A 22,494-nucleotide genomic window follows, 5' to 3' on the forward strand; every position below is an offset into this window, starting at 1 on the left:
GTAATACTAAAGTACCCTTGGTGAAATGGGCGTTTGCGCCTGCATTTCGTGCAGCAGGGAGCACTTTTACCGTAAAACGGACCTTAGTGCGTTAAATACCAATTTAACACATAATGCTTACTTTCAAAAAGAAAAACTTGGAATTGGAGTTAATTACTGCACACTTTAAATACCTCAACCAGTATAATGCAGTTTAACAAATTATCTCACTCTTTTCCATCCGATGTTAAAATGGTATTTATCATACGGCATCACTCCTATGCTACGGGTTATCCCTAGCACAAAGGCATCCCGATGGGTGCTCTCAGTAAGCATCACATATTTGCGTAGAATGGCATAAGAAAACTGCCCCATTAGTTAACTTATAACATTGGAAATACTGCTTACAGCTTGTACTAGAGCTACCAATACCTAATTGACTGGCACAGAATTGATCAACCTCAGAATATTGTTGGTGAATGTGTGATTTGAGATTTGCATACATCTTTCAGCACCAGGCACATTAACACACTGAGCTATTTGTCTTCCAATTATAATGGGGAGGCTTATGGAGATCAACATTTACCCCTTTCTTCTTCCTGTGCTAGAGCACAGGAAAACCGGCATTTGAGCCAGACAAACTTCAAAGATTTTGCTTTATAGGGTTATGAAAACTTTTTCAACGTTGAAGAACTGCAATTGCAGGAGTATGCATATCTTGATTAAAACCCAAATACAATGAGAGGGTGCTGTTGGTGAATTCATAGCTGCTTCCCTTCATTACGGAGTCCCATTATGGAAATTCTGGTTATACCACGTACCTGCGTTGTGCCTTCACTTAATTGTGACCGCATTAAAACATTTGCGACCAATAAAGCTAGAAGTATGTCTTTTACTGAATATTTCTTAGAGGGGAGGACGTTGAGTTGACATTTGGAGGCAATCTCTGTGAAGTCTCACAACAAATTATTTTTAAAACAACCTTTTTCACTCCGGTTTTGCTTCCAACACTTGATGTTTCTGAACTCGTAAAGCATTTTTTGCTGTCACTTGCACGAAGAAGGCGAAAGCTTAAAATTATATATTTAACTAACTATTATGAATAAAGGATTTAGACACTGGGGCGAGTATTATGCTTTAACTTAAACATTTCTTTCTTTCTCGCAGAAAAAGTACGATATCCAAGGTACTTAAGATGAAAACATTTTAGCCAATCCTACTCCACCTTTGTCTGATTATCCCCTTTATTTGAGAGACCAATATTTACTGGAATGTAGTGTGGCCATCTAGGAGAAACGTCCCCATGTGCACCTAAATATGAGGTTTGACCACAGTCAAGAATACAGCAACCATTCCTTTCAGTGAGGCCCCATAAATGAATATTCGTCCACATCTCGTCTGCAGAATTTAGACTTGGAAAAATCTAACATTTCTGTTCAAAGAACCAAAGGCATCATGTTATGGATTGATTATCCTAGTTTGCAATCCATATCATTTACCACACGTATGAAATGTATTTTAAATAAATGTCCTGACTGTGGCATCCAAAACCAGCTGTCAGGCTTTAATATTGCTTTCAATCTGGCTCCCGGGGCGTAGCTAGAGCTTCTGGCGCTCGGGGCTATACCCCAGATTGCCGCCCATGGCAGGTAGCGGCAGGGAGGGTGGATCTGGGGAAAAATTATGGCGAGCAGCAGGGGTGGATTGGCAGGGTTTAAGTTACAACGCCACTCTCTACTCCACTGCATAAGAAAGGGTGTGAAACTGCGGCGTAAGCCTAGAGCAAACCTCGAAGGTCAAGTCTCAGTTGGTGAAGGCCCACCAGCACTAAAATGGTAGCTAAATGCATTAGTAAATGTATCCCTTCCTTCCCTTCGTCCTCTTACACCTCTCCATACTGAACTGCTGCTACAATACCACAGCAGTAAAACCACCCGCTAGACATCAAGCACAACACCAAAACAACTCCCATATAGGTCACACTTTACACCCACACTCTACCAAACAACAACAGTATTTAGAAACATAAGCAAAGCTACAGCAATAGAACAGCTTCATTATCTCTTCCATCCATGCATCTATCTATTCATTCTTTCACCCTTCCATTCACCTACTGGCATCCACTATTTCACCTTTAGATTCTGTCATCCATTCATTCTTTCATCCATCATTCAATATTTCCCCATTCTATCCATTTATCTATCTATCCATCCATCCAATTTGCCATCCATCTATTATGCCATCCATCTGCCCATCCATACAGTCTAAAAACCAACCATCCACTCTGCCACCCATTCATTTATTCACTCTGCCATCCATTCTCTTTGCATCCGTCCTCCACTCTTTTATCTTACCATCACCTCTGCCATTCATCGATCAACTGACATCCTTTCATCAATTCATTAACTCTTCCATTCATCCACTCAGCCATCCATCAGCCTACTCTGCCATCCATACATCCTCCTATCCTCTCTTCCATCCATCCATCAATCCACCCTGTCATTCACCCTCTCTGCCATCCACTCTGCCATCCATTCACCATCCATCCACTCTGCCACCCATCCATTCATCAACTCTTCTATCTATTCATCCAACCACCCATCCACTCTGCCATTCATTCATCCATCAATCCACCCACTCTGCTATTCAACCACCCATTTATCCACTCTGCCATGCATCAATCCCCTCCACCCTCTATCCATTCTGCCATCCATCTGCTCATCCATCCATCCATCCATTTATCCACTCTGCCATCCATCCTGCCATTCATTCATCAATCCATCCACTCTGTTATCCAATCATGCATTCAGTCACTTTGCCTTTAATCCATTCACGCTGTCACGCATCCATTCATTTACTTTGCCATCCATCCAATCTGCCATCCATCCATCCATTCATTCACTTTGCCACCCATCCATTCATCATCCATCCATCCATTCATCATCCATCCACTACGACTTCCATTACCAGATCTTTCGCCCACTCATCCAGCCCTTTACTCTATCCTCCTTTCAGCTGTCCTTCCACCTATTCATTCACTCAACTATTCATCCATTTGCTCTGCCTTCCTTTCACTTGTCCATCCACCTATTTATTCACGCACTCACCCATTCTCCCATCCCTTTACTATACTTTCATGTGTCCATCCATCATCATTCACTTCTTCTTTCACCCACTCATTCATCCACATATCCATCCATCCTCTTACATCATCATCCCTACTTCCTTTTTTCACCCTTTTCTTCCAACATTACTTCTTTCTTTCCCTGTTCTATGTACCCAGCAGTCGGGTTTCCTCTGTGGCTGTGGGAGTGCTTCCGGTTTCCACGTGAGACATGACTGCATGTCAAAAAACTAAACATGCACCTTCATAATCTGTAATGCCTGGATTTAATGAGCGAGCCCGCACCATCCAGCAACAAACCACTAAACAGCCCATTCTTGGATCACGGTGAAGCAGAGCATTCACTACAAACACTGTGCGAAAACACTTAACGTTTTTTTGGGGGTGTGGGAGTTGGGCTATGCAAAACTCCCAGGCACCCTGCAACACCAAATGGGGGACGGGCAGGGGGCTTAGGGGTGGTCAGAAAAGGACGGTGGAAGGAAGGGGCTGGGTGCTGAGAAAGAGAATATGGGCAGAAGCATAGGGATAGTTAAGCGCAGTGTGAAGAAATGTGCTGGAAAATGGGGGCGTGCGCCAGCTGAGTCACCGAGGACAGCTTCTTTCACCTCCAAAGTGTCTTCCCTGCATGGGCAGAATCGTGTACACCGAGGAGGCTTGGGGCAAATGAAGTGGAAGCTCGCATGTTCCTAGAAATCAGGGAATGGTGGTCCATTTTAGCAACGGACAGTGATGTTTGGGGTCCTTCTTTCTAGTCCACAAAATTTAATGAACTGAATGTTTGCTTATTGCGGCGCTGGGAGTGAGCCTCGCATACCAGAGCACACGAGGGCGGAGACGAGAGCAGAGAGACGGGCGGGGCGTCCAGTTGAAGTACCACCATCAAAGCCAGTGCAAAATCAATGGAGAAAACTTACTTGGTTTTGCTTCAATGTCCCAAAGATCAGCACCATCACCACAAGGAAAGAGAGTCGAGAGAGTCTATGTCTCTCTCACATGATCTGCGCCGGCCTTCACTTAAAGTGACAAGTAAAACAAGTCACTCACTCCTGGTCCAAAACCGGGAATCAGTTATGTTCCTGTTGATCCCTGGAGGCATGCACACACCATCACGTGACGTGCGTGGTGCACGCTCCATTTCAGCACAGTTCACTGCTGAAGGCGGGCTCCGAAGTATACATTTTGCATGCCCTGCAGGGCCGTCATTGGTAGCGCTGTCGCGCGCTGATTGACGGCCCTGGGACCCAAAGAAACTTGTTACATATTCTCGGGTGGTGCGTGCAGTGCGGTTGCACTTACACACACTGGCCAATTAGGCGGCACGCCTCGGCGGCAATTGGATGCAGTGATCTGAGCACTAAGCACTTTGAAATGGAAACGATGCCGCACGCGCGGCACTAGTGGACCGTTACGGCCGTCTTTATCATTTGTTTGGGGACACTGACAGTGTCCCCAAATAAATGATAAAGGCGGCCGCAACGGGCCACTAGTACCGCGTGGCCGCCCCAAAACAGTGCCGCCTGGGGCGGTCCGCCCCACCCCCCCCGCATCCCCCTAGCTACGCGGCTGAATCTGCGTCCAGGAATACATGTCAAAGGCAAACAAGCAATGGCATAGCCAATAGGTCTCGCCTTTGGGACGTTATGTGTTTAGCCAGAACTTTTGGCTATGTTGTAGAGCAATGTGGCTGTTGAGCATCATGTTGAAAAGTTATAATAAAAAGTGTTAAGCATTTTTGTTACCTTTATACAAACCTAGACGACATTATATAACCTGATTAAAAAAAGATTTTAACATAAAAAATGTCTTCTATTTTTTTTGTACTTGCACTGCCGGCAAACTTTTTCCTGGCTGTTCTCATGCTTGTTTGTTTTAATTTTTTTGTTATGGGGAGCGGGACATAAATAATGGGGGAGTGGAGTTTGGTAAACAGTAATCTATTAGAATACGAGGAGCGGACGGACACTAGGGGAAAATCAACAGATGCCAGATTCCGAGGGCAGAGTGACGTGATGCTTAGGTGATGCTTAGGTGATGCTTAGGTGATGTTTAGGTGATGATTAGGTGATGCTTAGGTGGTGCGCTGATGCAAATTGGTCGTGGTGTATGATGTTTTGGTGCTCAGGTGGTGCCACTATATGGTGTGGATTTGAGGTACGTTGTGGATTATGGAGTTGAAATATTTTGTTTTGTGTGTGATTATCTGGTGTTATGGAAATTTGTGGAGTTGAATTGTGTGGCCTGGAACTGTGGTTTTGAGCGAAATTATGCTTAGTGAAATTGAGTCATGGTGAGGAGTGCATTTATATTGATTGGTGGTATGTGGCATAGAGTGTATTTATGTGGAGTGCCTTTATGTTGCATTGAGTAGAGTGCAATTATGTGGCGTGTAATAATATGGCACTGAGTAGTATTATGTGGAGTGTATTTATGTTGCATTAAGTATAGTGTAATTATGTGGCGTGAAATTATGTGGAACTGAGTGGTATGTGGAGTGTATTTATGTTGCTATGAGTTGTGTGTAATTATGTGGTGTATAACTATGTCGCACAGAGTAGTACTTTTGTGGAGTGTATTTATGTTGCATTGAGTAGAGTGTAATTATGTGGTGTGTACTTATGTGGCACGGGGTATTATCTAGAGTGTATTTATGTTGCATTGAGTACAGTGTAATTATGTGACGTGTAATTATGTGGTACTGAGTGGTATTATGTTAAGTGCATTTATGTTGCATTGAGTAGAGCGTTAATATGTGGCGTGTAAATATGTGGCACTGAGTGGTGTTATATGAAGTGTATTCATGTTGCATTGAGTAGAGTGTAATTATGTGGCGTGTAATGACGGCTGGGGCAGGGTTCCCCAGACAAAGTAGTAACCTGTTCCACAACAGATGGTGTCAATACTCGCTCTTGACAGCTGTAGGCCGTGGGAGGGAACATTTACAGAGAAGGTGGGACATGACCCACCTTTGACCAATTGCGTGCTGTCTTTCCTAGAAATGCAAAAACAACAGTTGACGGACAGAATACAGAACAATTTCATACATTCACCCCAGTACAGAGATCTGGGCCTAAATCCATCGTTTTTTTGCACTCCACACCACTCCAGTTCAGACATGGCCATATGCAAATAAGCCTTGACCCTGTGCCTCATGGGAACAGTCCAGCCCGGGCTGCCAAGCCAAGTCTTCCCTGGACCGGAATCAAGCATCCTAGGACCGGTTTCTGGCTATCAGCCGTCATCAGCCAGGATAGCTTGACTACAGTGGTGTGGAGAGCATGGGACTCACGTCTGAGCATACCCGTCCCACTCGGGGTGACAAATGCAAAAACAACAGTTGATGGACAGAATGCAGAACAATGTCATACATTCACCCCATTACAGAGATCTGGGCCTAAATCCATCGTTTTTTTGCACTCCACACCACCCCAGTTCAGACATGGCCATATGCTCACTTTGCCACTGGATTCAAGATAGCCTGGCTAATAAGGATTATGAATCCGAAACCGGTCCCAGGATGCTTGTTTCCGGTCCAGGGAATACATGGCTTGGCAGTTCAGGCTGGACTGTTCCCATGAGGCACAGGGTCAGACTGATTTGCATATGGCCATGTCTAAACTGGGGTGGCAGAGTGGGCAAAAGAATGGTGATGGATTAAACCCAGATCAGTTGACTGGGGTGAGTGTTTGATTTGCTCAAACGCTCCGTCCATCATCTCCTTTTGTATTGCATCTTTCCTAAAAAGACACAAGCAAAGGCCAATAGCGTTTGAGCAAAATGAGCACCAAAAAAAACACACCCACGAGCGTTGGAAGCCCTTACAGAAGCCCTTACAAAAAGACTTGCAGTGCATGCGCTGGCTCAGGCAAGACATATAAATGTTGCACTCTACTGAGAAAGCGTAGATACTGTTAACCAAATATTTGCAAATAAAATAACTGCGTGGTCACGAAAGCGTATTTATCTATTAAAAATTATGCATGTATTGGTGTAAAACATAAAATAGCGCCCAGCCCCCATACAAATCACAGATATTTGTGGAACGATTTTCTCAGAGATAATCCATAAGTGTTCCTAAAATGAGCAAAAGCTATCCAATTTAGTATTAATACAGTGTCTTATATTTTTAAAGTATCTGTTTTTTTGGGCGCAAAATGAAAAAGCAAATTAGATTAAATAGAAATAATGCTCCTGCCACAATTAAATAAAACCTAATATTAACCCACTTTTAGCTGCTCGGATCTGATGTCAATCCGTATGAGGTCAAGGGTTGTGATGTCTCTTCCTGTGATGCTACATGCGATGTCACGTGCTGTGATGTCATTTGCATAATGTTTAGCTTGGTTAGTCCCCTCACTTCTTTTTTTAGGACCTGGCCCCGGTTAGAAGAATTATAATTTATGAACTACAACTAACAAAATTATGTGTATCAAAAGCAGTAAGGCATTTATCTACATAAAATGTAAATCGGTGATCAGCATGTTACTCGATGTGCTCTGCAGCAGCACATTAATTCTCTACGTTCCTTTAGGAGTCAAACTGTGCCTAGCCAATACACAGATAACTCCAAAAGGTGCATTAACCACGAGAATTACCTTCCTGTTATTGTTAGCCCTTGAAAATAACTGGACACACAAAGATCGCTGCAGCAGGTTTCTTAGTCGCATAAGATATTTTAAAAATGTAGCCTCTTTGTTACCAAACAAGTAAGCCAGAACACACTTTCTGTCACAATTGTTCTAGTTGCTAATTTCTTTACGACAGTTTTGTTTTTTCAATAAATGTATAAGTTAACTGTCGGACCCCCTTTTCAATACTCCATCCTCTTTTCTCAGTAACACCTGACCTTGGGTCCCAAAATATTTTTCAGTACGAGTACCACATTCACATTAGAAAGAGACTAGAGGCATTTAAGGCCCTCTGCCTTGTTTTCAAGGCCTTGCACGGAACCGGACCCAAACCTCTGCAAGCCTTGTTTTCTTGGTACACCCCTAACAGAACCTTGCGCTCTGCATCTGCTTGCCTGGCAATAGTACCCAATTACAGCAAAGTCAGAATTGGGGGCAGATCCTTCAGAGTCGCAGCAGCGAAGTTATGGAACAGTCTGCCCACCGATATCCGCCAAATCTCGCAACTCCTCCCATTTAGGAAGCGCATCAAGACCTGGCTCTTTCCCTAAAATGTTCCCCCGGCGCTTGTCTTTGTTTCTCCTCAGTTAAGAGTATTCTCCAGCGCCAGGAAACCTGCAAGGTGTCAGCAGCGCTCTATAAATTTAATAAATAAATAAATAATACTCACCCACTTTTCCGCGAACTTTCTAAAGTAAGTCTCAAGCATTCTGACAAAAGCCATGTTAGGTTTAGCCACATCAATCAATGCACTAAGTTACAACCTCTGAAATGCCCCAACCCATGGGAAACAAGCCTTAGGGTGTTGCAGAAACAGGTGCAATGAATTGTTAAGTGGAAGGAGGGGTGACAAAATCACCTACGTCTTTTACCCGAATGGGAACCCATTCTTGTGGTGTTTGTTCAGTTGTAGCCACTAACACTTCAAACACAGCAAGTTGTTTCTGAATGCACTGCAACCACAGAAGTGTCTTTGGTATCACGAGAGTTGTAGCTTTCTAACTGCCAATCGAGTGAAAAGACAGCCCAGTCAACTCAGAAGTGATTGCATCTGCTATTATAGAAACAAATGTTCCAGGCGCCTGAGAACTGGTAGGTCAGTGATTCAAGGCTGTATGTGTAGTAGAAGATTACTCATTACTACTTTGATTGACTATGTGAGTTTTGGAAATATAATCTCTCTTGTGGTCCGATTACTGGTGTCGGCTAAAAGAACTGTCCATACTGCTAGTAAGTATGCAATAGTCAATGCCAGACAGAATACTGGAAAATTAACCGTTAGTTTAATACATTTTTGTCATTCCTGAGTGAAAATGTTTCCTCATGTATTACTTTCGAATAGGGTTCACAACTTTCAGTTATCGCTTCAAGGGGCACCTAGCATGCATAGAGCCACTTTGCGCTCGCGCTGCCATTAGAGGGCTTTTTGAAAGAGAGGGAGAGCAAGTGCATTTTTGTTGGACTGTGGGCGGGCAAAAAGGCACGAATGGGAGGGGTGTGGGGGTCAGAGAAGTCAGGGACTGCAGGATGGGAGGGGGGAGATATGGGAAGCAGTGACTGGAGTTAAATGTATATTTTAGTGAGCACATTAGTTCACACAAAAGCCCTATTTGTCTGCAAGAGTGGGCTAACATGGAATCCATGACTGAGGTTGAATGTCTATTTTAGTGAACTGAATAAAAACCGGTTTGTCTAAGAAAAAGAAAAAGATAACCACCGCGACCAGCGCTGACCACCATCTGTTTCCAATTAAAGCGACCGCGATAATTGGAAACTGCTGGTGCTGCTGCTCGCTCCTGAGCACCCTAGGCCAGGGGACAGAGAAGGCAGGACATGTACCCGACGTGGACCAATTGCATGCTGTCTTTCTTAGAAAAACGCATGCCAAGGCCAATTGCAGGTGATAAAAAAAAAAACGCATGAGTGTGTGTTTAGAGTTTAAAAGCCCTTACTAAAAGCCTTGCAGAGCATCCCATGCATGCTGGCTCAGGGGAGACCTAAAAAGGAGGCTGTGTAGTCATCAATTGCACATTGATTACAGATTAGGATATTGCAGCCCTAACAGTACATGGAAGGAATTCTTCAATGTGCCTTTTGGAACCTAAGATCATGCGATGGAACCAGGCAGTGGGTGCTGATGCATCCATGATAGGTGGGATACAATAAGGGCTGGCTGTGATATTTTGATGGGATGAGGCAGGAAAGGAAAGCATTTTTTTCTTTGAAAAGTTAAACATTTGGAATGTAAGGTATTTGAATTGTTCACTGACAAATAATGAAAAATCTGGGATTTATGGATACAGAAGAAGGATAGGAAGAAAAAGATTTGGTGGTCATCCCCATTGAGGTGATAAGAGAGCCAAAGGAGGACATTATTTCACCTATGGTGGTGGTGAATAGTCAGGAGAGCCCATGATGAGGCGTCAGGGAATGCCAAAAGTGGAAGTTTGGTGTTGAGAGCAAGAGCACGAAGATACTGGGATGGGTAGGTCACAGGTGAAAAAGAAGTTGAGAGTTCAATGCTGTTGGTCATGAAAGTAGAATCAAATGGTCAGTGGTGGTAAAAGCTGCAGAGAAATTGTGTAAAATAATAATAAGGGTTTGATAGTTTTATAGACTCTGGTGATGAAGTTTGTTTCAAGACAGGGGGCTGTTTCTATACAGTGAAGTGGTGCCACATTAGGTTGAAAGTCATTTAGCTGATATGAAGAGAGAGTGAGTTTCTGTTAAGCAATAGGTAGTCCAGTGTTTTGGAAAGAAATGGCAACTGTTAGTAGTTAGAGAGGGCTGAAAGGTCATCAGTGCTTCTTTAGTATTGGTGCACCAGTACTTTGGTGCACCTGGGATATGTGATAAAGAGGAGAATCAGTGATACAATATCGAAAATAATATCGAGATACAGAAATATAAATTTCAAAAGTATAGTTTCCGCATACTTTTAATGGTAAGTACAAAAATATGGGGGGACACACATAGTTGCACACTAATATCATTAAAAAACATGCAAAAAGTTTGTTTTAATGTATTTATATATAATATGTACAGTTTACAGTAGTAAATCTTTTTTAAAAAATGTATAACATTAATATAATGTAAAAATGTAAATTAAACTACAATATTTAAATACTGTGTATATGTATAAATATATATATTTATAAATATATACTTATATAAACACACACATATATGTGTGTGTGTTTATTTACACATTTATTTAATAGAAAGCTATTATTAGAAATATTATTTTGCATTATACGAAAACATTTGGGCTATATTTTTTAATGTACTACTATAAAAAAACAAATATATATATGTGTGTGTGTGTATATATATATATATATATATATATATATATACATATATATATATATATATATATATGAAATATAAAAAATATTAACAAATCAACTGCTAAACATTAAATATATTACCTAATTAAATTAGTAGGGAAAGTGTTGGACTTCAGAAAAGTAAGATTTACTATTCCCACTTCAGTGTGTGCAATAGTATGGAAAGTGCTGTTCTTCAGAGGGAAAAAGATTTACTATTCTCACTCCAGTCTGTGCAGCAGTAGGGAAAACATTGGACTTTGGAGGGGTTACATTTACTATTTCCACTCCATTCTGTGCAACAGGTGCAAAAGTACTTCACTTCAAACACATTACATATTTGAATAACCCTATTAATTTGCAACAAATATAGAACTCCTGATATGAACGTTATTAATTAACCCCCAACGTAACAATCTCGGCTCCACCTGCCTTAAGGGGAACGGCCCATACGAACTACACCTCCTAGCCACCCTTGCTTCGTTGCTCGCTGTGTAGCGCGCCTGGAGGTGCGATATAACTGCTGCCAGTCTCCCACAGCACGGGGCGTGCGTGGGCCGTGCCCGGGCCAAGTGCAGGCCCATCCTTGCCCATAATTGGCAGGAAGAGGCAGGGCTGGGCCACCCCTCTTGACTTTTTTGTGGTCAGCGTTAAGCAATATACTGTTAATTTTGGTCTCTCTTCTACAACGCTGATGGCAGACACCTGACCATATATTAATCGTGGCCTGCTGACATTGATGGTGTTTGCCCTCCTTGTGTTACTAGGGACTATATAGCACTTTTGCTTTCTCTTTGTTTTATTGGCCTGTATTCCTTGTTTCCTACCATTCCTTGCAGGGGAATATATGATTATCTATTGTCTGACCCGATAGAAATGTGGGCACCTACTAGCGTCACCATCAGTGATACCTGGTTATTCAACATGGGGAAGCGGAAAACTATGGAAGGCCCTGGGGGAAGCGGGGTAGGCAGGTCTACTACAGGGAAAAGGGCCAGGAAGTCTCTCAAACATCCAGGCAGTAACTGTGTACTCGATAGGATAGATACCCTAATAAACGAGTGCAAAGAAATCCTGGAGGGTAATCAATCGATACCCCCAATTCTTGGGGGTTTGGATGATAGATCACCCCCAAGCTCGAGAACAGCCCGCTCACTTGCTATCCCAATGATGTTTCAAAAGTTACCTTCCAAAAGGAGATCTACCAACCTAAACAAGTTAGGTCCCCCTATCCAACGCACATCTCAAACTCCCGTCACTCCCCTTACCAACATTAGCACTAACGTATCTCAAGAGGCTCATGAACAAGAACCTACCATCCCTTGCTCAAATAGATTTCTACCTCTTCAGGCAATTGGGGACGAACACTGATAAATCCCTACAGCCACTGCCTCATGGCCCGGCTGACGCTATCGGGGCGTGTAGTACAGCAAACCAAACTGAGTCCACAGATGCTGTCCTTGCCATAAAAGCACTAAGAACTGAGATTGACACATTGAAAAGAATGATTGAGGATCTCACAACTATAGCGAGGAAGGTCACGCCCTGCAAGGAAAATGTTACCCTTGTGCAATGTCACCGCCCACAGCCCGCCAATAGTAGCCACAAACAACTAGTTCCATCAATCTCTAGCATAAAAAGCTCTTCTTATGATTCCAACGCATATCAATTAGCCACCTCAACTATTCTGACTCGAAAATGTGCATCTAATGAATACTTGAATCAAAGCACAAATAGGCCTAATAGCCCTATACAGGATAGGCTCAAGAGCCTTTGCCTTGGGTTACAGGAAGTGTTTCGTTTCGACAGATCTCCCTGGAAGAAGGAGCTGCTGCACGTTGGTTTCGTAGCCTTCAAGGAGGTAAAGGATTGCCAAGCTCTTCGTGTTCCGTTTGGTTGCCTCCCCGGGGACTCGCTGGTGTGAGCGAGAGCTGCTGTCTGCTGCTCTGACCGTCGCTCCCAGCTTGAGTCTCCAGGGTTGAGGCAAGGACGTAATCAAGAACTACATCTAGCCCGGGGGACTGCGAGGCCCAGCAACCCCTGCCTGGAGCAGCTGCTGCCTCTTCCCCCAGGCGACACGCCCACGGACACGCCCACCGGCAAAATCAGTATTTTATTTCGTGACACCCGCTTCGCGGGCGCCACTCACTTGACTGCTGTTTTCATTGTGCATTGCCAGGATATCGGACTAACTGTGCTGCTTTCCGCGTTGCAGGAGGTAAAGGATTGCCAAGCTCTTCGTGTTCCGTTTGGTTGCCTCCCCGGGGACTCGCTGGTGTGAGCGAGAGCTGCTGTCTGCTGCTCTGACCGTCGCTCCCAGCTTGAGTCTCCAGGGTTGAGGCAAGGACGTAATCAAGAACTACATCTAGCCCGGGGGACTGCGAGGCCCAGCAACCCCTGCCTGGAGCAGCTGCTGCCTCTTCCCCCAGGCGACACGCCCACGGACACGCCCACCGGCGAAATCAGTATTTTATTTCGTGACACCCGCTTCGCGGGCGCCACTCACTTGACTGCTGTTTTCATTGTGCATTGCCAGGATATCGGACTAACTGTGCTGCTTTCCGCGTTGCAGGAGGTAAAGGATTGCCAAGCTCTTCGTGTTCCGTTTGGTTGCCTCCCCGGGGACTCGCTGGTGTGAGCGAGAGCTGCTGTCTGCTGCTCTGACCGTCGCTCCCAGCTTGAGTCTCCAGGGTTGAGGCAAGGACGTAATCAAGAACTACATCTAGCCCGGGGGACTGCGAGGCCCAGCAACCCCTGCCTGGAGCAGCTGCTGCCTCTTCCCCCAGGCGACACGCCCACGGACACGCCCACTGGCTACGCGCATAAAGCAACTTGTAGACTCACGCGACGCGGGACGCGCGTGGGACCAAGCGCGGGACTAAGCCCGGACAAAGGGCGGGCCGTCTGTGGCCGTCCGGGGACGACCAAGGACGGGACGGGTCACCCCCCTTACATCGACTCCAGGAGATCGAGCCCACCTGTTTTCTTGACCACAATACTCCTCAATGATGGCTTTGAAAAAATTGCGCTCAAGAACAATTTACATGAAACGCATGGGTACCGATGCAGCCATTAGAAAATCTGTCGATAAGTCTATGAAACCTGGCCAAATTTCTAACACACCCGCAATAACCAAATACTTTTCTACTCTTTCCGAGAAAAACCACTCATCTCCTCGAACATCGGTAGAAGAAAATAAACATATTTCTATTACTATTGATTGAACGCCAGTCAGAATTATTTGCTGCACTAAGCAATCATAATCAAGAATCATCTAATCCAGAGATAAATCAGCCAAATAATCCGCCCTCGGAAGAGTATTCTCAACTGATTCTAGAGATGTCGCAAATAACACCAATTAGACAACAGGAGAACAAATCAGCTAATGAGGTCTCCGTGAATATCATTACGAAGACCGAAGAACAGAAATTAACGTCTCCATTAAGGAAAAATCAACCATTCACTAGTTCCCCAGATAAATCACCTAAACTGTTCTCTAATCAATCCAATCTTACAAATCTTTATTTTCCTAACACAACCCTTCCAGCTGCTTTTCCACCCCTGTCCAAAGTACTCTTCTCCCTTCAAGACATTCTGGAATCAGTTCTCACACATCTCGGCCAAATCTTAGCCAACTCAGACGACACATTGGACGTCCAAATAGGCATTCTCAAACATCTGGTGGAAGAAAAAAAGAAAAAAGAGTCACCCAAAGCCCCATCCGAGGAATCAGAAACGGTCAACCAGGTACCATCTGAAGCTGGTTGTAAAAAAAGTTCAAGATCTCAAAAAATGCAAAGTGTAAGCACGCAAACATCAGATGCGAAAATACAGGAAAGTGAATTTAAGAAATTGCAATCTAAGGAAAACCCACCCATAATCTTCTCTCTGAAAAAGCTTTTCAGTGAAGAAAAGGAATACACTTCTGAAAATAGTCTCAAAAATTATCCCATTTTTTCCAACAAAGAAACTGAGATTGGTTATGGTATGATATCCACCGAAAATAACATACATTTGTCGAAGGATAGCAAAGAAAATGAAACCAAACAGACAGGAAAAATTGAAAAAATCACTGAAATGAAAGAAAATATGGGCAAGAAAAAGCGAGGACGTCCCCTGAGAAGAATCCATAAGAAAAAAGGGAACAAACTCAAATTTCAAAAACATACTTATACTAATTTGGAGATCACTTCACCGACTAAAATAACTACGCCGGCGAAGCCTTTGAACCCTAATGCAGATGAATATTGCCAGTCAATAGTAAGAAAACCATTAGAGCAAAATATCGTCAATCCAAAAAATCTACAAGACCATATAACTAGGCAGTGGGACAGAACACTATCAAAACATTTAACTATCGAGGAACTCTTTCCAACTGATAATATCCCGCTCAATCGAGGAAGAATAGTCCAGTTATTGCAAGAAATTCCTTCCTTGATCTCTCTGACAAGTAGAGAAATAGACCTAGTACGCTTTCCAAAAATAGAAAATACTCAATTCGCACAAGTGTCATTCTTCTCTCCAGTTCTCCCAGGTCTAATCATGAGAGAAAAAGAAATTCTACAAAAACACGGATATGATGTAATCTCAATCTCAGACATCAAAACCAACTTGCAAAATTCCGTAGTAACTAAACAACATCTTACTGATAAAATACCTAACATAGAAAGGGATGAACGTACATCAAACAACATGAGGAAAGACAAATTAAAAATACAAGTAAGGCAAGGCGAAAGGTCGGTGTGGTCAAGGAACATTAATCCAATAGAAGATGAAGATTACCAACAATCTTGGACGTGGTTACCAGAAGTATTAAACGGCAACAAAATGGACAAATTACATCAACGTCAGGTTTAACAAAGGTCTGAAAATATCGCTATGGAATATGGCCGGGAAAACTCACAATAAAATGAAAGGTGTAACAAAAGATAATCCAGACATTCTAGCGTTGCAGGAAACATGGTCAACCACCTCCTTTACGCAAAAAGGGTATTACGTCTACGAAAACCCAGCAAAAAAATCTAAAAGGGGTCACGCGAAAGGAGGTATGGCAATCCTACTGAAAGAAGACTATTGCTGGTCACAAGAAAGTATTGATACATATTCGCACAACCTACAATGTATCAAAATTCAACTCAGATTACAGCCTACAGGCACTTATAAGAAAATATTACTTTTCAACATTTATGCTCCACCAAGTAAAAAACATGACTCTTTATTCGATCATCTATTAGAAACCATATCCAACATCCTCGAAGATCAACATCATCTACCATATATTTTGATGGGTGACCTAAACGCCAAAATATCAAATAGCGAGATAAAGAAATGGTCAACGTTATTTAAGGAGGAATCATTGGAAATAGCACTCCCGCAACTTCCAAAAGGAGTGAAGTCGGATAAAAGAGGAAGCCTGTTACTATCGTTCCTCCCAACTATAAATGGGATAATTCTAAATGGAAATATTAATGGAGACAAGCCAGGTTCATTCACAAGACAAGGAAATGGAGTCTCCTCCATCTTAGACTACTTTATATGTGGGAATGAGCTAAGAGAACAAATTTCTGACTTGTCTGTCAAATTTAATGATGAAAGTGATCATGCCATTCTCTGCTTAACAACACTCTGGATGCCACCAATCACTTACCAGACCGACCCAATATTCAGTAAACCCATAATAGAAGTAAATCCAGTCCAGCGTCGGATTTATTGGGAGGCGGAAAACTTGGACTATTTGAAAGTATTAATCACACAATCCCAATTGTTAACCAATATCTACTCTGAAGATCCTATCAAAAACTATGAAATTGTACTAAATGAACTCAAAAATGCAATACAAAGCAAATTAAAACAGGACAGACCTGCACAAAGAAAGTGCGTCAGCAAGCACAAAAACTGCAATCAGCCAACGGTAAAAATGCTAAACAGGATGATTCGGGCTCAGTACTTGTGTAAAACACCATTATATAAAGCGGAAATAAACAAATTAAAGAACCAAATCCGTAGGCAACGTGCTAGACAGGAAAGGTTGATACAGGACCGTAACTGGATGGACATTCAAATTGCAGCAAGGCAATGCAACCAACGAAAATATTGGTCCTTGATAGCCAAGATGACGGGAACTAAAAAGAAGCTCGAAGCAATCCCCGTCTCAGAAGAAGACTGGGACACATTTTTAAATGATCTGTATAAATCCAACATGAAGGGTAGTGCGAGAAAGGCATTTGAACAGAAAAAGGAAAACAATGATATAAAACTCTCCAGGGCCTCGGCAGAGTCAATTGCCTTGAATATCAAAAAGGCACGAAGTACGGGTGCATCAGGTCCTGACCAGATCCCGATAAAGGTTTATCAAGCTGACCATAAAGCTTGGGGTCAGATGTTAGCGCCACTATTTAATTACATATTCGACTCTGGGAACATCCCAAACTCGTGGAAAGGAAGCACAATAATTCCTATTTATAAAAAAGGAAAAAGGACTATTGCTGGCAATTATAGACAAATTGCCTTAATGGATTCTGGCGGAAAGATCTTTGCGGCTGAAATTCTTGACCGGTTAAAGCTTTGGGCTTTTTCAACTGGACTAATTCCCATGTTTCAAGCCGGGTTCCGATCGAATCACTCGGTTACGGATAATATAGCTATCTTTCAATTTCTACTAGACAAATACGTAACCGGGAAATCGCAAACCATATATGCTGCCTTCATCGACTATTCAACAGCGTTCGACAGGGTCGATAGGCCGACATTATGGTCGAAACTGAGAAAAATGGGTATCTCAGAGCCTTTATTGCAACTAATCGTGAACCTACATAGCAATACCTGGTGCCGTGTCCAAATGGGGGGCGAGAGGGGCATGTCAAAAATAATACATACATCTAATGGCTTAAAGCAAGGGTGTCTGTTGGCCCCGATTTTATTCTCTCTTTACCTGAGCGACCTGCCGTCGCACTTACAACAAGGGCAAAGCACCCCACCGAAAATGGCATCTCATCCGATACATTGTTTACTTTATGCGGACGATATTGTCTTGTTTGATCTGACACCCTTTGGTCTCCAAAATCTCTTGGACGCTTTATACAATTACTCGAAAGATCACTTTCTAACTCCAAACATTAATAAAACTAAAGTAGTTGCATTTACAAAAAAGAATAAAGAAGTGAGGTTCCAATGGAAACTGGGAAGCGAGATCTTGGAACAGACAAAGGAATATACTTATCTTGGAAGAATCTTTACGCATAACTTGAGTAACAAGAAGCAAATCACCCATCTAAAAAGGAAATGTGACCTACACGCAGGTGCCATATCACGCCTGTATAGGAAGACTGGAAGTAGGCATTTCTCAGCACTGATAAAAATTTATAGAGCCAAAATATCTCCGGTTCTATCTTACGCCTCAGAACATATTCCCCTAAAACAATGGAGTTATATGGATACAAATGAAGGGAAAACACTAAAAAAGCTATTGAAAGTTTCTAACTCAACACCTGTACAGGCCCTAAGGCTTGAATGTACGATCACCAGCGCATTTGCAATATCAATAGCAAGCCTCATAAGGTGGGCCTATAACCTTCTGCATTCTAATACGGGGACCCTACGACATCTGCTAAAAATTGAGATCTTTAGAGAGGATGCCATCAACTCTACTTTTGTGAAAAACTTGGGAGAGGCGTTTTGTTTAGCAAAAATTAGTGCAGAAATGTTATCCTCTTGGACACCCGCACAACTCAAACTATTTTTAAAAACATTTTCCCCAAAATTAAGTTATGAGTTAGATCATTTACATTGTACTAAACTATCTTTGTACAAACCTTTTGCTGACTCCCAAGAATATAAGTTAAAATTGCCATATCTGGAATACACTCTTACCCATGGCGTAAGGCGTACGATCATGATGCTACGTCTGGGTATTCTCCCTTTGTTATCTTTTACCTCCACCTGGAAACCAAACAGTTCCTCTCAATGTAACCTATGTTCGGGGGGTAAACAGAACTTAGAACACATGCTCTTTGTATGTCCTAATAAAGTTGTTGTTACTGCTAGGGTAACATGCCTAGAACCAATATATCGGTCCTGCAGGATCACGAAAGCAAGGGATTTCATCTCCATGTGTGCTAATCCACCTAACGAATATGTTTGTAACAAGATTTATAAATTTTTTAAAATAACACTGAAAATGTATTAAATTGTATGTTAATGTAATATGTATTTTTCTTTTAAATGATTTTGTGGTCCTCGAAAGAGTACCGAAACAAAATAAAAAACTTTGACTTTGACTTTGGATAGGCTCAAGAGGTTAGCAATTCCACAGACTCTACAGGCCCCTGCAATAAAACACACTGCCCAGCCACGACAGGCTCAACCCCACATCCAACCCCTTACTTATGGAATTTGAGAACCTCTGATCCCTGTAACTGCTACAACCAATAGCAACGAACCAAAATCCCAAAAAGTATTTATGAATAATGTCCCAAGAATAAATACCACCACTAAGAACGCCTCCTAGAGCGAAGAATCTCTAATCAATAAAGTGATCCACTGGATTCGTCACACTAGGGGTGGCCAATCCGTGATCAGAGATGATAATACATTATTACTTAATTAACTTCCCAGCCTATACTCCTAGAAATCCCAGAAGCCGGCAGCTAATATATAACTTAAAAGATATAATTACACAATTTACATAATTATTAATCAATTAAATAATTTATAATAATAAATGTGCTAAATAATAAATGGTAATTAAACCATTACTTTGAGATGCTATAAAACCCTGTAGTAATGGAACCTGTATTAATATTGTTTAAACACTGATGAGGCTATGCCCAAGTAAAGCTACATGTGTAAATGTACTCTTACAATTTGTAGTAAATGTACTGCTGTTGTCTATTCGCTATTTACAAGGGTAAATGTACTTCAAAGGGCAGATGTATGTGTCTCCTAGGCCTGAATTCAGTGGGTGGTACCTAATTTACGAGCATAAAGTTAGTACTAGTAACTTTGCATATGTGGGAGAATATCTCCCTGTGGCAAAGTACAGGGAAGTGTAAAACAAAGTTTAGTAAATGAGTTTTATGATCAGTAACAAAAGTAAATTAATTGTATATATTCATTTTAATGTGGAACAATAAAACGCCATAGATTTGTTGAAAAGTTAACACCTCCATTAATTAAAATATTTTTACCTATTTATTAGGTATCAAAAACTATTAAGTTATGCATAGAATAATTTAACCTAATTGTTATTCAAAAATAAATTAAAGTCTTATTTATTTTTAAATTAAAATGGTAATAATATTTTCAAATAACAATTATTTATATTTACATATATTTCTTAGCATTCCATTACATTTATATATAGTTTTAACAAGTCAATATCACTTATTTGTAACATTATGTTCTACGCATTGTAATTTTAAGTTCCTGCCTCCATTATTTTCTAGGTGTGGTTGTGCAATGCAAGTGGTTGCTCATGAGTGATGCTTGGCTCACTCCAGCTCTGAGTGGGAGTACAGTTACTACTGTTTTCAGTTCATTTTGGGTGTAGACGTGCAGTGTGTGAATAGGAATGAACGTAACCTTTTGTAGGAGAGTGCATGACCCTACCTAAACCTCTTCCTACCGCTCTTTACCCCCCCCCCCTTTACTCCTCACAAAACCCCTCATATTTAGTAGGAAGCATTCCCCATTTTCCTGCCACCCCCCTGCCCTTTCCACTTTTACTAGTGAAACATAGTCATACTTGTGCGGAGATTTCCACATTTGGAGCTGCGATCCATGCACAGAAAAGACATGAGATTCAGAGATCTCCACATGTTGATTAGGGAATTGCATTTTGTAGTTCAAAAGTAACATACAACAGACAGCAGTCTGTGAATTGGCCCCTGTCCTATGTGCTGTTTCCAAGAGCATATATTCCAAATATATAAATATATATATATATATATGTATGTGAACGTGTCTAATGTCACTGGTGCTTACGGAAAGTGCTCCAATACAATTGGGTCGCGCGTCTGCTCTATAAAACGACAAAATAGAAATAATATTAATTTGAACCACTGACCCTCGCTAATGGCCAAAAGTGGGCTTTAGTAACGTGAATGTCTTGTGTTTTGCATACAATTCCTTTTCTAGGCACCACATTCTCAAACTAAGACTATTAATCAGTTTATACTCTCTTGACTGCACTGGTGAGATTAGTCCAATTACTTCTATCCCCACACGGTCTTGCAAGTGGTGACCTTGAAGCACTAACAGGCTGCGCCAGCAGCTGGCTCTCAGTCATGTTACCGGGTGAGTGCCCCGGTCTCACTGGCACTGCGGCCAGAAGTCATACGTGTCAGCCAACGTTCTGATCATTGAGCCCAGGAGCTGATCCAGAAGCAGTACCGGTGACATTTTATAGGAATCAAGGATGTCGCGCAGAAACACAGCAATCTGTTCACCCCTAGTTTCAAAGGGTTCAATCCAAAATGAATTGAGATGTCACCGGGAACAAGAAAAGGCAAATGACATGATGGATGGGTTTTTTAGTCGGCGTCATCAGTCAAACACCCTGCATGAAGTACACTATGCCCTCCAGCTGAAGCTTACAGGGGGTGGCTATCATACGGTCACTCGAGGCTGTCAAGGTCCGGCAGGCAGCCCAATCAGGGGAGGAGCAATTATTAGTGGCCACAGTAAGGATCAGCGAGCAAGGCACAAAAATGTGTAGTAAGCTGGACTAAAAGTAAATGTCATTTTCTAATCCCGCGACAGTTGCTGATGTTCGGCTAGTGTTGTGAAAGCAAATTCCACAGAGCACGCTTGAGGCATTCGAACAAATCCTCGAATCATCCAGACCTTTTATTTTTTCCAACGTTACATCTTTCAATTTTTCCAATTTGTACAGGGCAAGGGTAACATACAGCAGCCACCATCCATGTCTACAATACTATTCACTAGCACATTTCAAGTGTCAGAGAGGTATTTGTTTCTTTATTTGGATGGAATTGTAACAGTATTACCTTTTTAAACTCAAATGGTATTTATTTGTTAATACATGAAATGTTAAGATGTATGTATATATGTATTGCTGCTTTTATAATTTTATGCTATGAAAATCTAATAAAGCTAATCTGAATCTGAATCTGTATCAGTATTTCATATATAACAAAGTTATCCTCTTCCAATTGTAAAGTTCAGGTATCAGTAAGCGCTAAGTGGTTGTGTCTTTAAAAGCAAAAATAATTTTGTTTTTAAAACCGAAAGAACACATTAAACAATTGATTCTAGCCCCAAAATGGAGAACAAGCATGTACTTTAAACCAGGAAGCACAGAGAGTTTGTTGCGTGCTTTCCTATTAGCAACCAAGCCACCAAACAATGCTATTAAAGACTTCAGAAACTACAAGATTAAGGAGAACTCATGCTTTGCAACCCACTTTACAGACAA

This window comes from Lissotriton vulgaris, chromosome 5, assembly GCF_964263255.1.
Source record: "Lissotriton vulgaris chromosome 5, aLisVul1.2, whole genome shotgun sequence".
Lineage (NCBI taxonomy): Eukaryota > Metazoa > Chordata > Amphibia > Caudata > Salamandridae > Lissotriton > Lissotriton vulgaris.